Below are 18457 nucleotides of genomic sequence, written 5' to 3'. Positions count from 1 at the left end.
GTTCTTGTCTGGGAACATCTCCAAGATCCCATGTAGAGATGCAAAGAATTAATTTAGCTTTTCTCCGATAGCCTCCTTCCTTGACGCTTTTGTTGTGCTGTATGCTGTATGCTGTTGAGTGTGTGCTGTATGCTGTATGAGGCTGTATGTTGTGCTCATCTGTTGACCTCAGACTGATCAGCAGATTTTCTGTTTCTGATGTGCTGGCAAAAGTTGTATTTGTTCATTTTTGGGATGAAGTTTATGGTTGGAAATGATCACGCCTAAAATTGTGCCTTAAATTGAGGGATGTTTTGCTGGGTGCTAATCCACAGTCAAATAGACCTGTGGTGCTTCTGTCCAAGTGGTCTTTTTTGTACAGCATGCTCCTAATAACAAACTGCTGAAGATAGCAGAGCAAAAAGAAGCAGCATGGTTAGAAAGAGAAAGCTGCCTCTTCTTTTCCGAAAAAATTCAGAAATGTAAGCCACTCTTGGATAATGTAGTTACTGGAATAATGGATGTAGAATTGCAGAAATTGACTTCAGAGCAATAAAAAGTTTCCCCAATGACTGAGATAGCAAAAAAATTGTGTGACTCATATGTGGCTAATGCAGCCCTCTGAAATTATTCTATGCAAATTAAAAGGTTTCTGGTCACAACAGGAAAGCTAACAGTTTAGAAGATGGAGTACTTCATAGGAAGTGGGATGGGCACAAGCATCAGTTGACAAAGGGGATTCTAAAGTCATGATGATTTTAAAACAGATTGCCATTTCATGGTAGCAAAAAACTCAGAAATCTGAGAAAAAGATGGGGGTAAACTATTCCTGTGGCAGGAATTGTAGTAAATGTGTTGCAAAAGAGGCTTTCTGTAACTGCACAGGGTGCTGTATTTTGTGGGCATGTGAGTGTGTTGGATATTCTTGGGTTCAAAACTTGTGTAATGAAGAAGCAAGAGTATGTGATACTAGTGCAGACTCAAATACATGAGTTCTCAGTCAGATTTGATTTCTGAAATGGATCACATTACACTCAAGGAGGAAGGTTGGGGCCTCAGCTACCTCAGTGGGTCTGGGTGGGTCAGATTCCGCAGGAGATACATCACTGCAGCACAGCCTCGTGGTGTAAAGGGAAAGGTTCAGTTTTCTGCCTTTGCAGAAGAGCTCCTCCGGGACCAGGCTGAGCATATTCCATTTCTTTTAGATGGCTTGTAGAATAGCTATTAAATGGTCAATAAAAGCATAAAATATACCCGTCATTCTTTATGTTCAGGTTTGAGTAAGAACCTCAGTAAAAATCATGCTTTGAGTTCCTAAAGAGGGATAAAGAGATTTGGGCTATACTTAAATTACAGACTCTCAGTCTCCTTGTCTAACTCTGTCCTGTTGCCTCATAAATGCTAATACAGATGCACAGATTCCAAACTAAAAGTGACACAGACAATCTAGCTTGGCAGGTAACCCTTTGCAAATACAAATAAACCTTTACAAATGATTTGACTGTTAGTATGCAATTGTTTTAGTATTTAAATGAACACCAGCCTTTGATAAATTGTAATTGTTGCTGGAAAATTAGATCCACGACCAAAGGAGCACGTTCAGTTTGATTTGATTTGATTTCCTGAGCTAAGGGAAAGGCTGTGTAATTTAACTGTAGAAGTTGTTTTTCCTTCTTTCCTTATTAAAATTTATTATGTTATTGTTTTCTATTGTATTTTAGATGACAGACAAGGAACATGAACTGCATGGTGGGCACTAGAAAAAAGACTACTAATGAAGGAGCAATAGAAAAAGACAGCATTTGGAAGGAGAAAGAAAAAGTGGCAAAGATGATGTATTAAATTGACTTGCTCTGCAGCAAGTATTTGAGTTTCTTCTAGCAAAGAGGCTGAATACGTAGGAAACAACTCCCACCAGCATATCTCTTATCCCACATTTCATTTGGGACAGACACAGTGGGAAGGAATTAAATCACACCTTAAAGTCAAAGGGGAAATTAAAGCACTTCCAGATTGTTCTGTTTATTCTCATGAGACCTCTCTTGTACACAAATTCCCTTCCATAATCATTTAAGTGACCTATCCCATCTACAGTGTATTTTAAATAGCAACATATCAGAAAGAGGAAGGAGTAGGTGCGTTTTGTATGCATCTCTTCATGTGTATCTTTCTCGTGACCATTGCATGTTTTTCTTCCGAGTTCATCTCTTCAATTCAAAACACAAGATGGGACCACCAATGCAGAAACTGATTCTGTTATTCCTGGGGTAATCAACAATGTTGGCACACTAACAATGCCTAAAAGCCTTCCTGAGTAACTGTATGAGAACGCATCTTCACTTGTTAGTCAGACCTCAAAGATGCCAAGGGATTCTTGGATACAGCTTGAAGAGCACTTAAGAAACACCAAAAATATCATAGCATGAATGGCTTCATAAGTGCTGAACGCTCGGTGGCTTAGAAGTAAACATGTTCGTTGCTGAATTCTTTAACTACTGTGAATTTTAGTGATACCTCTGCATTTTAAGCCAGTTTTCAAATGGCGGATGCTCACATATGTAAATTAATGTTTGTCCACTCACTTGGTTTCTTGAGTGTTAGACACTTCCAGAAGAGATGGTGCTTTGGCCCCAATTAAAATCAATGGTGAAACTCCAGCAGGGTCATATTGGCACATAAAAGCAGCATACAGTATGGCTATTTGCATATATATCTTTATGTAGACCCTTCTTCTGACTGGGAAACCCTTCCCTGATAACTCAGAAATATTTTTTCCTCAACAAATGATTTGAAGCAAAGTGATATTTTCATTTGTCCTTTTTTCTTACTGTTTAATCAGGCAGGGATTTTTTAAAAATCCATCTGTAATTCTAAAATAGCTGAGCACGTGTTTTGTGTGAAAACATTCAGTATATGCATTGCTTGGGAACTCTTCACTGTTAACTTTAATTTGAGGACTCAGCATTTATGATTTGAGCTATGCAATTGCACATCTGACTCAAATGGCACTATTTCCATTCCCTGGCTCGATGAATTGATTTATGCTTTATGTTCCTGTTTTCATCCAAAATCCATTTCAGTTGAATCTTTACCTATGCAGATAAAATTGCAGGAGGAAGGACTTTATGCTTAAGCTACAAATTTGAAATCCACCTTCTGAAAGAGTATTCAATAATTCAGAGCTGATTAGAGAGCTCTTGTCCAGGAAATGGGAGATTCAGGTTCTCTTTCTTCCTCTGCCTCTAGAGTTTTAAAGTCCAGCCCAGGCTATGGCTATTAGGAGCAGAGGGGAGTGTTCACCTCCTCTGGCTGAAGTTACTTTGCTTTGTTTACAGGGATTAAAGATTCACTGCAAGGGAAAGGGAGCAAAAGCAGGCTCTGATGGTTTTAGAGTGTGCTTGGTGAGATGCAGGACGGTGGTCTGTGCTCTAGTCCTGCTCCAGGAACAAGGCAAGCGTGTGCTCAATGACAATCGGATATAAAACCATAAAAATACATGTGTGTAGGGGCTGGAAATCTGTTGTCCCTCTTGCCCATTTAAACTCCCATCCATTAGGAGAGTCACTTCTTCCCATTCTTTCCCTGCAGAAAGATAATTTCAGAAGTTTAGTAAGGAAGCTCTCTTTCTCTCATATGTATATAATTGTATATGTACGCACTTATTCATGTATAAACATACACACATATTTAAATATTAAACCAAAAGTTTCTCATTAGAAATCTATTTCAGATAGGGAAGAAGTAGGTTAGAGTATCTGCTGATGTGACACTTTTCCACGTGACATTTGACCAGAAAGATGCTTGGAAAAGCTAATTTTTAAATGTGCTTTCAGGACCTGATACAATCCTTTTGTGCAAGAAGGCAAAATGTCAGTAGTATTTTTAGGGTCATTACTGAGCATTGTGGTGTAGTGATATATATAGACCAGGCAAAGAGAGAACCTCAAACTGCAAAGACCCATTTATAAAAGTATCTTTAAAAATAGTTGACGATTTTGTTTTCCTCCAGCAGTGGTGCAGCTCCGCTGATTTGTATCCTCAGGGTTCTGCGTCATTCGTTTTCTCATGTTCCCATATGTTTCAAACACCCAGTGAGCTCTTTGCTTTCCAACTACCTACAAAGTTTCTCTTGTGCCTGACTCTTTATTGCCTTCTAAGTATCCTGCACATCCTCAAAGTGTCTTGTTATTCATCCCATCTCCTGTTTTATGCTGAAAGCTTTTAAATACATTTTAATGATGCATAACAGCAATATAATGAGCCTAATAGCATGCTATTGATTTTCATTTGAAACACTGACATTTGAACATTTCAATAGCCTTTTAACAGTGTGTATATTTAATGTGATTCAAAGACAAGGCAAATGCAACACAATATCTGTCTACTAAAAAAACTCCACAATCTCTATCTACTGAATGTCTCCCCACCTCACCCGCAATCTGTTTGTTGCCATCAGCCACATTAGAAGTGCATAATTTTCAATGTCTTAAAACAAGCAAGCCATAATCCTTGGTACAAGGAAATAAAAGGGAAAGACACAAAATCACTGTATCCAGCAGCAGCTTTGCTTATCTGCCCTGGTCACGATGAAGATATTAATGATTCAGATCCAGTCAGTGCTGTCAGAGAATGCAACGTTAGCTCCATAGTGAAGTAAATTGCCCAAGGATGCCCTCTAGATAGGAGATAGCTGAGTTATGGGACACCCTAACTCAGGCTAAGTGGGTGGACTAAGAAACACAAAAAAGAAAAATGAAACCAGCAAACATACACATCAACATAAAATAATGGTTCCCTTTTGATGAATAACTCAGTAATTGCATCCTATGGAGAGTGAAGTTTTCAGGAGAGGTTTCTGAGAAGTCAATGAGCAGGATGTGAAGCAGCCATACAGTGCCCTGACTAGCCTGCATGTGTGGCTAGTCAGACATAAAACTAACAGCAGCATTGCCAGGCTGCATCAGCCATGTATTTTCCTTGTGTTATAAGTAAAGACCTTCTTTTTCCAGTGCTGTGACATGTTTTTTCAGGGAGTATTTATAACAAACGAATACAAGTCAAGTTTACATCAAGTATTAACCTTACCCTTCTGCCTTTTCACAGCATCACTCGTATTCTTTGCACACCAGTTGTCTGTATGGCAACATAAATGTGCATGACACTATCAAGATATTAGGAAATACAGTTTCTGCCCTATGGGTTGATTGAACATAAGGTAATACAGAGAGAGAGAGAAAAACAAAGGACCAGGGAAACAAGGAAGACATGCTTTTGTAAGGTCTTCAGTTTGCTTGCTCTCCCAATGTGCAGCTGTTGGTTTGTAACCACATCAACCAAGAGGGATCATCTGACGAGTCATGACTCAGACTTTATTGCAGTTGAGTATAATTAGACAGGATTTTTGATTTTGAGCTTAAAAAAACCCCCATCTGCTTTGATTACCATTTTGTTCATATTTTTTCCAATCTCTGTGCTTTGCTTTCAAGATCATGAGAGTATTTCGGAGAATACGTAAGTGATTAGTGTAAGTGAATAGTGTAAGTCTAAGATGCTTTTTGAATTAGTAGTAGTTCCCAGTGTGCAAGTTAGGCTAAAATTAAGATACACGATTCTCAGAGGTTACCTAAGAAATTCAAAGCTATTTAACAAATAAAGTACGTAAGACAGGCATGGGCACATGTTTTGTGATTAAAATGTAAGTAAAGTTCTATTTTTTCCTATATCAGAGACTCTGACTTCTAACTACTGACAGAGATGATCAAGAAGACCATCTTCATCTGGTTGACAAATTTGGAAATGGGAAAAATAGTCTATCTTGAATAGATGGTGGTAGTAATGAGTAACTCTGCTGAAAGCAGTAGAGTGGAGCATGGGTTTTAAACCAGTCTGAGAAGAAATCTCAGATGCATATAATTGTAGACAGAAGAAATGGCTGTTATAATTTTATTTAAGGTAGGACACATGAATGGTCTCCTGGAAGTACCTAATTCTCTTGGGTGACCGTGGAGGGATTATAGAATGATCAGCTCAGATGTCTCATTTTTTACCTTGAAGTTAGGACAGATCAATCCCATCCCTAAAGCCGTGCTGAATCCCCCGGAGAAGCAAGAATCAAGTCTGAAGCCAAGTTGAGGCTAAGTCCTAGTGAGAGCCCCAGTTACACCTGCAGGCAAGATATATGTTCCTTTTCTTATCTTCCAACGGTGTACTGTGTCTGTTTTTCCCAGACTGTGCTGGTCTTCCATATTTTAAATGTAAATTCTTCAGGACGAGGACTGCCTCTAGTGACATGTTTACATAGTCTTTAGCGCAGTGATTGCTGGGACTGCAAAGTATCCCTGTAATGGAAATTCTAGCATGTCTCAGGAAGAAGGGGCTTCCGTGCATAGGCCATTGAAGCAAAAACTAAAAGGTAGTGCAAAAGCAAAGGAGATGGACGATACAGCCACTTCTATTCTGCCAACCCACTATGAGGGAAGCCCCCCTCGGCTCCTGCTGTATGAACCTTTCTCCTGTTAAGTATGACTATAAAAGCCCAAGTCACAATGCTGCCTGTTCAATGAAACCAAAAGGTAGTAAATTCAAATCTTGTTAACAAAAAGCATTTTATGTACAGCATGCATAAAACGAACTTACTGCCTCAGACTGTCACCGAGGCCAAGGTTGTAAGGAGGCATATGACATTTTCAAAGATAACAAAAATATCTAGTATAAGTGCTTCTTCAGCTTACACAATCTATTAATGATGGATGAGACCCTTTTGGGAGTATTTCCTCTGAAGTAGCTAGTCTTGGTCACCGTCAGACAGGAATCTCTAGACCACAAATCCGATCAAATATAGCAATTTCCGTGTTGCTCCCTTACACCTGTGAGAGTCTGCTGACTTCAGAGTGCATGAAGGATTTGGTCTAAAGCACATCATCCATCATCAGTGCAGAAGTGCATTCATTCTGTGGCAGTGTGAAAAATTGCCCAATGGGCAGTTGGTTTGCAGGCCAACAATGTATACACATGGGTAACGTGGCATTGGTGTACAAGAGCCTGCATTCGTTGCTGTGCTGTCGTCTGTCCAAAAGGATCCCAGGTTTTGAAATTCACGCACCTCCTGCTCTTCCTTTTAATTCTCTGCTCAAAATCCAGTGCAAACTTCCTCTCCCATCCTGACTATTTATAAGTATACATAGAAACAAATGTTTTGTAAAGATGTGAGAGACATTCTGCTTTATTCCCAGGGGTAAATAAAGCCTTTTATTTTTAGCCCAGTTTCCTAAGGAAATGAGACTGATGCAATCACATTGTCTATTTGTCTGTCTATCAAATCAGCCCCCTTCCCCCCTTCCCTCCCCCATCAACTTCTGACCATTAATCTTTCCAGCCAGATCTGACAGAGAGGCAAAATTCTTTCAAAAGTGTTAAATGCACGGAAGCTTTATGAAAAAGAGTGGCTGGGCCAGAGGAGAGACCTTACCAGTTCCCCCACTGGAGAAGTACTGGTTGAATTCAGCAGGTCGGCAGCGACACGCTGGCAAGTCACCTTGCGTGTGGCTGTAACCCTGCCGTGATGGACGCTGTCTCCCGAAGGTGCAAGAACAAGAGGGACTGGGGTGGCAGTTCAGAGGTGCTTCTGGAGGGGCTCTCCTGGGTACTTGGCAGTAGTTCTGGGGTGGAGAGAGAGAGGTGGCACAGGGGAAGGGAAGGAGCGGGGTTGTTGGACACGTGGGAGGCAGGGGTCAGAGCACTCTTTGGGGTTTTTCTTTATATCCCAAAGTGACTGAATTTTAAGGTCATGTTCTGGGGAGCTTCTCAGTGGTGGCTCAAGGAACAGGGTGGAAAAGAAATGCAAAGCCAGTGCTAGAGAATGGTCATCACTGTCTTTGCCATTACCTGACAGATGTTTCCTGGGTAATTCCTGTCATGAAGAATAAGTATGGACTGGAGAAATAGGGGCAGGTTCACATCTAACCAGTCATTTAATAAACCCTTTGCACGTGCATCTGCTGCCTCAAATGGAGAGTGCAGATTTGCCCCCATATTAAGTTGTGGGCAGCCTCTGAGCTTTTCCGGTGTCCCTGTTGGGAGACTTTTACCTACCGAACATACCAAGTATATTCGGACCAAGGCAAAAGCCCAGCCTGTCCCCTGGCTGCCTGTAAGGTATGGTCCTGAGCAGCATGTGTGTTTCTGTGTTGGAGGGAAGTATATAGCATAATTATTTATTTACTCTACCTGTGTTTGCAGTGATGTCTGGAAAATAGTTCAGATGCCTGGAAAATAGTCTTAAGATAACGCTAATATTATAAGCCTAGTGAACATCAGTTCGTATTTCCACTGTGACATATATATTCTCTTATCTTTCAGCAGCACAGCATTGTCCCCACTGACCTGTGTTTTAAGTCTCAGTGGCAATGGAAGTGCATAAACACCTTGGAGATGTATAGCATGATGCCACATTATGGGAGAAGGGCGCACAGCTAAAAGGAAAAGCAGATTTGGTTTTCAGAGAGCTTCTCCAACTTAGTCTTACATCTGCCAATGCCTTCCTAACATCCTTATTATGATGTTTGAGAATTTTTTTTAATAGAGAAATTGGTAAGATCATTTAAGAGACTAAGCTTTCTTTAGTTCTTCCCAATTCAGTAATATGCTGGTCAGCAGATAATGTTTAAACATATTTTTAGCGAAGAGATAAGGTCTCTTGTCACAGTTCTGGAAGCAGCTTCTTCTGTTAGGGAATTCCAACAAGTCAGTACCCTAAAAATGTATTTAAAACAGTATTGGTGATATGCCTTTTCTTCAGTTGTCCTACCCTTCCTCATTAAACTTGTGCTACTTGCTTCCCAAATTCTTTCAAGCCTAAATCTGAAGTATCTGAGTGTCTGGAAACTACTGTCTTGCAGGGGATTTGGAACAGAATAATGGGTGGAGATGAGATAAAAGAGAGACCAAAAAAAGCAGTAGCCCTGTTGTGATGAAAAATGTAAATAAGAAAATTCTCCCCCTCCTCCAACAAAAAAAGAAGCTTTCTTAGTAGAGGGAATAGAATACAGTTTTCTTCTTGGATAAGATGACAGGGCAGGAATCTGTTGGGGGGGGAATAAAGGTTCCCCTTCTCCTGAAAATGATTAGTGATCTTGGACACAGATCCAAATTATTTTGAATGTGCTTCACCCTGGAGTGCATGGGAAAGGAAGAAGAGTCAAGAAGTACCTACAGCATGAAACTCTTCCTCTCGCATACACAAATTGTGATGCACGCAAGTGCACAAGCATGCCACTTGCAGTACGGAGATACGAGACCCTGTGGCATCCCTGATTTCTCTTGCTGTCCCTGCCTATCACAGAAGACTGGTGTCCTTAACTGACACCCTCGCAGAAGCTGTGAAGGTGCAGAGTGCTGTGTTAACACAAATGGCACGGAGCACAGTGGCATCCAAACAAGTTTGAAGGCTGGGCCATTTTGCCTTCAGCAACTGAAACCGTTCTGCACATATTTAATATATAATTAAACCTTCTGTTCCCATCAGGTGGTCTGACATCAGCATATAACTTTGCATGCCAGGACAGAAGATGGTGAGGTGGGTCAAATAATGTAATAATGGGCAGAAACATCCTATTTGTAAGTATATTACTGGAAATAAACTGAGTCCCTTCTCCAAAGGGGAAACCCTAGGTTTCCTCAGGATCCTTGTTTCAAGCACTATGCATCCCGTGCTTGTGTCCGTAAATGTTTCCCTGTGACCAGCCACCATCTGCAGATCTATGTCCCTGACTGCCAGTCATTCTTGTTTCTTGCAGAGATCACACCAAGGACACACACATGCAGTCAGTGTAGCTGGAAAAGTGCACTCTCTCCCAGCCAGCTACTATTTCATGTGTATTAGCCACCGGAGCCTGTGGTTTGGCATCAGCAACCACAGCACAAACATCTTACTATCACAGCATTAGCAGTTGTCTAATCAACACGAAAACGGTTACCTAAGCCTGGCATAGCCATCTCCCGATTAGTGGCGATGACCCATTCGTGCACTGGCCCCCCTCCCTGGTTTATTATAGCACCTGTGGGTCAGAGCAAGCTCTTCACAGGGCTTTCACTGTGCAATAACTCTGTAGCTGCTGCTCATCACCCCTACTCTAGATCCTGATGCAGTTTCACAACCCTGTGGCACCAGAGACCTCAGCTGGTGAGGGCTGAGGCAAACAACAGCTGTCTCCCTTCTGCTACGTCAGCAGCACTGTTTCTTTGCTAGGAACTATCACTGTCAAATAAGGGTTAAAAAAAATGCTGCTGAAATGCCCTTCATGGCCAGAGCCTTCTGTGTGCATCCTTCTGAAATAACATCACAGTCCAAAACAGGAACAGCTCATTCCCTGCTGCAGGATCCATGCCTGGGCAGCAGCTGGAGAGGACACAAGGGAGAAAATGCTGAATCAGAAGTATTTTTTTTTGGTAGTTTAATAATGGACTAGGAACGTCTGGGAGCAGGAGTTGAGGAAAGACAAACACATCTTTCTGCAGCACGCAGTGAAACAGTTCCTTAGGTAGTTCATACCGGTGATGCTTTGAAGTCCTAGCCACTCTCCCAAAACTCCTCGCGTGGACTTGCATATAGAACTGTGAACCAAATGTGTGCTTTTGGGCAAGTTTGGTTTGTCTGGGTATCCACGCCCACATATGTAAGCCAGGCTAAATCCTACAGCGAGAAGCGGGCAGAAGTCTAACTTGCCAGACCTGCAAATGTGTTGCAGAACTGAAAGCGTCAGGTCCTCCAAGTCCTAGGGCTGCTTCTCGGCCAAGAGAAGGGCAGAGCGGTAACACAACTAGCTTAATTTCAGTTCCCCCATTAGTTCACTGCTTTCTCCATGTAGGTATACAAAGTGCCTGTATGGATGTAATGTTCCTGTATTTTTGCAGATATGTTGTCTTTAGAAGATGGCATGCCCCAGCAAGCTCCTCGGTTTACAACATCCTTCCTCTGGCCAGAAGGAGTTACTGCAGCTTCCACAGGCCATGCTGGGGCTGAGTAAACTTTATGTCACATTGGCACAAGGTAGATGGGCGGAGAGCTACTATAGGATAGTCTGATAGCATGAAAATGCTTCTGAAAATGCTTTTTTGTTAAGGTCCTGAGTCTTGTTCCTGGAGAACATAAGCACTTCTGAGACAAGCCACGGTGTCCTTCAGAAGACTTAATCTGTACCACGAATGGATCAACTCGCATGCACCTGCCACTGTGAGTACAACCTTGTAAAAAGGAGCACAGTGAAATGTCAATCCTGTACTTAGATAAATGGTTTCAAGCAAAGAGTGAGTTTTCTCAGTGCTGTTTATTTATGATCTGAACATTCAGAGCATTGCAAACGTCTACTTGATCAACAAAGGAAGAAACCAACTCTGTATTTACACAGCCTCGTGCCAACCTCCCTGTTCCCAGTAACTCTTAAACCTGTGGCTAATTTCAACCAAAGCAGAGAGAGGGGCAGAGGCCTGGAAGAGATGGAGCTGTACAAGCTCTGTCAGCTGGAAGCTTGCTGGGAGGAAGGGCTCTACCGTGGAGTCCGCCCTCATTTTTGCTCTTCGGTCTCTCAAGTCTAACCAATTTTCATGCTCTCACTTCTTGGCCACTCTGCAGCTGTGTCGGACCAGCCAGCCTCAGCACGGAGGCCTTGGGAGGGAGTCCAGGACCATGCTGGAAGGAGGGGAGACAGGAGGCATTGCGGGAAGGGGGGACTGAAGCTGTAAAGGCAATGTGGGGATCTGGGGAGGGGCTACAGGGAGACTATTACAGTGAGGGAAGGCAGAGAGGAGAGCGGAGGCTGTTACAGGTTTTGCTGGTTCTGCTGCCCGCAAAATCCTCTTATTTGGCTTGTGAAAGGAATGTGAAGGTGCAAGACAATGGGAATTAATAAATAATCAGTGATACTTGGTGCTTTTCAGTTCCAAGTGTTTTATAAACATTAATGAACCTTCATGGGCTGTTGGAGAGGTATTTAAGCTGTATTCCATTTTCATAGATAAGGAGATGAAAGCTCTGGCTTAAGTCCAAAGTTTTCAAAAGCAGAAACTACTTTTAAGAGCTCCCCTTGATGCTCAGCACCAGAACTCCAAAGGGACTGATTTCACAGTTGCCATCATTGTCAGCTATATGCTGATTACTTCTGCAAAGCTAGGTCTAAACCTGTGCATTCAAAAGCAGCAATAGCTTCTGAAAATTCAGGCTCTGTTGGCTTGTTGGATTTTCCCAAAGTGTATACGGAGAGACTGATTTATGAGAGAAACAGATATGTAAAAACATTTTAATTTGTTGCTATTGCACCATGACAAGAATGGAAACAAAGACTTTGTGGGCTTAAGACCCTTACAAAAAGGGCAAAGTAAAACAAAGATTAAAAGAAAAGACTTCCAAGCAAACCCATTCATCTGTGTAAATGGGAAGGGAAGCAGAGCATGTTTTCAAATCTTTCTACATCTTCCATAAAGACTAGGCAGATGGTTTGGGTGCATTTCTGTAAGTGTGTGATGAATATTTTATTTCTGAAAAGAACAGAAAACATGGATGTGTATGTAGTCACCAGCTTCACTGAAGTGAGGGAGAAACGACGCAGGTCTTCATGAGAAATCATGTGAATTGGTAGTCCAGAGAAGAAAAAAAAAATTTTTTATATAGCAGTATAATAAAAAAAGGAAGAGAGATTTCTAGTTATTTTCTCTGGAATGATGCATTCCCAATTTTAATTGTTGTGTGGCTATGTTTGTTTCAAAGACTAACGTCTTGTTTGCCTACCTGCAAAAACATGGGTGGTGAAAAAGCCTCCAAATTCTGTAGAAATGGAGGGTGTCACGTTTAAATTAGCCAGCAGCCAAAACAGGAGGAAATCACAGAGCTTTCACACAGAATATAGCAGTCAGGTAGAAGCAGAAATGCAGTACTGATCAAAGAGAGCAGGTTCAAACCCAGTCGTAGGCATGTGCAGCACGGTTCCTACCCGGCAATATCAGCGACGTGCCGAGTACAGTCTCAGCATAACCCTGAGTGTCATAGCAGATCAGTGGGAAGATGTAAGAATCACAACAGAAATGCTCCTTTGGGGATCCTCAGCGCACAAAAATGAATAAAAAATTGCCAAAAAAAATTATCTTAAAGGGTACCTCAAAGGCACTCACATACACATTTTAAAACTCGCCTCCAAGCGCTGACAGCTCTGTGACAATCAGGTTTGTGCTGTGACACAGTTTTGCAGCCGCAGCTCCCCACGGGTGGTTTCAGATCCTCAGGAGGTGAGCAGAAACGGCGGTTCCTCCCTACGCCTTCTGCCGCACTGCCGTGCCCAGCCCCGGCAGCCCCGGCAGCCCCGGCACGCTCACCCCGACGCTGCTGGGGTGGTAATGTGGCGTCAAGCTCTACGGTGGGAGATGCTGACTCCTCCACAGCTGCCAAACAGGTGCGCAGGATTCACGAAAATGGAAAGCAGTGGAGTTTTGTGCGGCTTCAAGCTGGTCATAGAGTCCCTGTGTGTGCAGGCTTATGACAAATCCCATGGAACAGGAGTACGGCACCAGACCCTGCTGTGTATAGGCAGGACGGAAACCATAATAACTTTAATGAGACAATATACTTTCATGTCTTTCTGTTCTGCAACTCTTGTGAGCCTTCAGTCATCTCTGACTGAGAAAAAGGCATGGTTATTTCACGATTTCAAAAAGGTTTCACTGTCTACACGGACGATATTCCAGGGGATGGATGTTCAAAGGAAAAACAGGGTAAGCACCTAAAGGAAATCTTTAAAACAAAAAGAACCTCTGGCTCCAAGTGCAGCGAAGCAAAGTGGAAATTCTGCCAGCTTTCTAGGCCATACTTTTAGTGAAGGTGGATTGTACCCAGATCCAGCAAAAGACAGCTATGGTAGAAATACCACTGCCCATCTTCATATGGAAACAAGATGGGGCACTATAAACAATGCTGGCATACTTTTGGAGGTGGTTTGGGTTTTGTTTTTTTTTTCCAAAAATCACCTGACTATTGCTGAACTCCTGAAGACTTTTTGATCTTGGAAGATGAATTAGAATGGGGATTTTGGATCAGGAAACAGCCCTGGAGGAAGTTGCTGCTAATACTGGCCGCTCCACTTCAGGCTTCCTTTGAGACTGCCTAGCACGAGTGAATGCCAGCAGCTACGCTTTCAGTAGTGTGTTAGTGCAGCAATACCTTTTTCCTATCAAGGTCATTTGCTTTTGCTGCTGAAACACCACTGCTCTACAGAAAATTGCAGTTAGAAAACAGGCAGGTCAAAACTTCCATTTAGGAAGTTTTGTCCTCTCTGCTCTGGGCTTTTCACCTTGTCACAGGTTGAAGAGCCCTTGCACCTTTACCTCTGATTCTACCACCTTTGTTCCTGGCACTGCTAATTTGTACAGTTGTTCAAGATCCTGTATCACTGAGTTTAATTCGTTACATTCTAAAAGGTATCATCAAATCCCCTGGCTGCCTCCTTCATTCTCCTTAAAGAGTGCCAATGTATTTTAGGAGGCCAGCTCTTCCGTTCCCACTGCACTATAGTGACTATGCCATGCCAAAAATAAATGGTATTCTTGGAATGCAGTTTCTTATATCGGGCTGGGCATTCTTCTCCTTTTGTACCAGTATAATTTTAGTGTCTCATTTCAATGTCAAACTGGATGATATATAAAAGTCCTGAGTGGATGGGGTCTATTCATAGCTATGTCTTTGAGAATGAAAACACCTGTGAGATGAGGGGTCGAGCCCCTGGAGGATGGACAAGGAGGGCAATAGGAGAAGTACCTTCTTCTTTCCATGATACCAGAAGTCATCAACAGCATCTCCTCTCAGCTTCCCAGGGTCATCACCAATGGGGCTGGACAAGCTGTGATGAAGAGAGGTCTTCTGCACCTGCTGAAGGTGGAGAGGAAAGCAGGCATGACTCAACTCTGGTGGACTGCAGAAGCATTATTAAGCATTGTAGGGGGGTGTCAAGTGATTGGCAGGCAAGTCATGGTCACAGTCCTCTGCTGTCCTTTGCAGAAACAGTGGCCATGAAGCACTTGCCTGGGTTTCCCCTCTATCACCTGCATGCTCTGCAGGGATTTGCTGTATGTGAGTATAGGGCTAACGGACTGTTTTTTCCTCCAGTGTTTTGGAGAACTGGAAGTTGAGGGAGACAAGAAAAAAGTTGGAGAATTACTGCCTTAAACCACATGCACGTATTATTTTAATTACATGTCCTGAGAGGGGTGTCTTCTTAGGAAATGTTTGTCAAACCCCTTGAAATGGGATAGCCCTTCCAGTGTTACAGTAACCGTGTGGTTCCCAGAAGAGATTTGGCAGTCCTAAATTGCAGAAATGGGTTTTGCAACTGGAAGTCAGGGAGCGATGCTAGGAGTAAAACAAGAAGTGGAATCAGCAGCAGAAACATTTTGGACATTGCTATCCTAAATAGTTCATCAAAAGACCTAGCACTTGAATGCGTTTGGCCAGCTGAGATATAAAAATGCACATTATAATGTTGACAGGGAAAAAGCCATGAAATATTATTGCATAAAACTGTGAGTCAAGACCTCTAATCTGTTTTTACAGTGTTGTCTTTAGTTTAATTGTGCTTGCTCCTGATAGTGTATTAGATCTTCTTATATCTTCATTATTACACAGACATTAATTTAATCAGAGATAATAAATTAAACCTCTGGAATTAATTACAGGTCGTAATAGTTTTGTTACTTTACTAGAGCAGGCAGGAAGACAAAAACATGTGGACCCATAAACATGAACTATCTTTTGCAATCCAGTCATTACAGGGTGAAGATGATGAAGATGAAATAACTTGGAAATGTAGCTGAGAGTGGTCAGGCATTTCCACAGCAGTTCTTGGTATGGAAGACCTCAAGTACCTTTGCCATCTCCTGGATCCTTTCAAACCCAAATGCATCTTGTGTTTGAATCTATTTAAAAGATCTAAGCTTAAGAATTGCTTTTGCAGATTCCTGGGATCTGACACGTCTGGCAGGAGGGGTCTTTGCAGCGTGGTTTCAATGGAGGCATGCTGCCAGGAGTTGGGAGCTGCGTGTGGATTACCGTGATTTCCCTTTGGGCCCTCTCGTTTCTGCCAAATTTGAAGTGGACTTTTTGCAAGTGAGAAGCAAACATGGCCCCTTTCCAACAGGACAATGTCTGGGAGGGTGTCTGACCTGAAAAACCTTGCAGCGGAGCCTTTCAAAGCATCTTTAAAAATCCCCTCTTGTAGGGGATTTCTTGTAGTGAAGAAAGTCATTAGCTGGGCATAGGAGGCAAAGGACATCTTACTTGGTTGCCTAATCTCTCTGAATCTCAACTGAAAGTAACTCCGTCTTATACTATTTCTAAAATGCCTCTAGTCCCTTGGTACACTATTCAGCACAGTGAAAAACTTCCTGGTCAGCAGGATTTGCTTAGTATTTAATCTAACCTTTCCTTTTTGAAAAAAAAAAATCTCCTACTGCTTTGAGTGAAGTGCTTTTTAAATGCAATAAATACATCATCTTCTTTGTGTTTAACACACCGATACTTGTAGGCAGCTATTTTGTGCTCCGCTTCAGCTGTCACTTTCAGCCGAGGTACACATATATCAGACCCATCCAATCTGAGCTCGCAAGTCAGCTTTAAACCCTTAATCACTTCTGTTGTTCTTTGTTAAACTGCCTCCACTAGATCTACATCGTTCAAGCACCGAATTACTCTGAAATTAATATGATATATCAAGAAAGGTCCCTTCGGACTTCTGTAGAGCAGTACTGTTATCTACCTGGTCTATGATGCGGATTTGTCTCCACAATGCAAGAAATATGATCCTATGTTACATGGAAAGCCTGGCAGTCTTAGCAGTGGGGGATTTTGGATTTTGAGGGTCCTTTCAAGGGTGACCCTGTGCCTGGAGCAGTGTGCTGAGGGCTTAAGGCTGCTGCCGGGTGCTGACCAAACGTCTCACCACGTCTGCTCCTTAGTTCGGTGTAGGGAGATAAGGTCTTTTCAAAATCCAGCCATGTATCAATGGAGAATCCATCGATATGGAGAATCCGAAGACTTGTGGCTTCAGTTCTTCAGAAAAAATCCCTTCCCTGCTGTCGGAGTTCTCCATGGTTTTCAGCCAGAGGGCTGCAGACCTCCACATGGGCGGGTGGCTTCAAGGGGACATGCCACTAAGAAAAGCAAATGTATTGATGCCTGCTGACAACTGGTCTACAGGAGGCTGAAACCGTAGTGGAAAACTTTGGGGGCTGCAGAAAATAAAGGGTTGAAAACAGCAGCTGTTGATTAATCTCTGTGAGGCTTTTTTTTTGTCTCCTGGTATAAGTATATTTTAGTTATTTTTCCCTAGATGTATTCACCAGCAGTTTGAATTTCCAAAGTTAGATTCACTAATGTGTATTATTTCCCTAGCACCCTAAACATTATTTCTCTGCACTCAATTCTGCCTCTAGTATGTCCAAACTTGGGATCATCTGAGAATTTTATCAATTGTGTCTTGGGAATTGAATTAGCTCACTGATTAGGGCTTTTTCAGACACTAATAAAGACACAAGATAAAGACTCAACACTGGAAACATGGAGATGATTGGATTGTGCACCTGCAGAATGCTAGCCAAATTCCATCTAATTTGTTGCTATAAGTATAAATAAATTAATAAGCTCCATCTTTAGGCTCTCATTTCGTGATAAATGCAAATGAATCTCCCTACGGTCTCCTGTCTGAAAGATCAGCCTGGTTTTTTTCCCCCAGCCCAGGACGTGCATTTTCACCCTAGTTTTCCTACAATCACAACATGACTAAAGAACTAACCTATCCAAAACATTTACATAAATAAAAGTTAGTTTTCAACTAGTTTAGTTAATGCAATTTACTAGAGGAGGTCTGGTTGAGGGGGGAGCATGGACAACCTGTTCTGGTGGCCGCCCATGTGTGTATCAGCTTCAACTATGCAACTGCAAGCCTCGGAGCCTATCCTAGAGCATCGCACGCTCTCCTAAGTATGTTCAAGCTTTTCCAGCCCCCCGCCGATGTAGGCTCAGAGGGTTCGGTACCCTCTGCAGAGGGCCAGGCAGGCAGGAGGCCCAGACCACCGCAGCTGCCTGTTTCCTGCCCATGGAGGCATCATTCGTTTTATGCACATGAGGAATCCGCCTTCCCCAAGCATCTTGGTGACATCCAGAATAAAAATGATATATGTGCTTGATGGATGAAAAAGATGAAGCTGTGGGAAGGTAAAGGGCATGCCTAGGGCTGGGAAGGCAGTCACTGACAAAGGCAAGAAGGGAATGCAAAGTTTTCCCTGTGCCTGTCTCCTGTGCAGTCTGTACTCTGTTTCACGGATGCTCAGGATCTCTGCAGCTTATTCCAGGTACGACAGAGGCTGTGCTCTAACGTAGTCTGAACGGCAGACTGCCTACCTTGTGCTATTTGGTGCTGAAATCTAGGAGGGATACATAGCACCA

At 42.5% G+C, this 18457-nt stretch overlaps 1 long non-coding RNA gene across 1 annotated transcript; it reads left to right on the top strand.

The window, feature by feature from the left end:
* Positions 1-9593: 9593 nt before the first annotated feature.
* LOC140648005 (uncharacterized) lies at positions 9594-16903 on the top strand. The gene is made up of 3 exons (XR_012041051.1): positions 9594-11209; positions 15778-15859; positions 15969-16903. It is a non-coding gene; the product is annotated as an uncharacterized lncRNA (long non-coding RNA).
* Positions 16904-18457: the final 1554 nt, after the last annotated feature.

This window comes from Ciconia boyciana, chromosome 1 (assembly GCF_034638445.1).
Source record: "Ciconia boyciana chromosome 1, ASM3463844v1, whole genome shotgun sequence".
Classification (NCBI taxonomy): Eukaryota; Metazoa; Chordata; class Aves; order Ciconiiformes; family Ciconiidae; genus Ciconia; species Ciconia boyciana.
The sequence above is the reverse complement of the archived record's forward strand: the minus strand, read 5'-3'. Positions and strand labels throughout refer to the sequence as shown.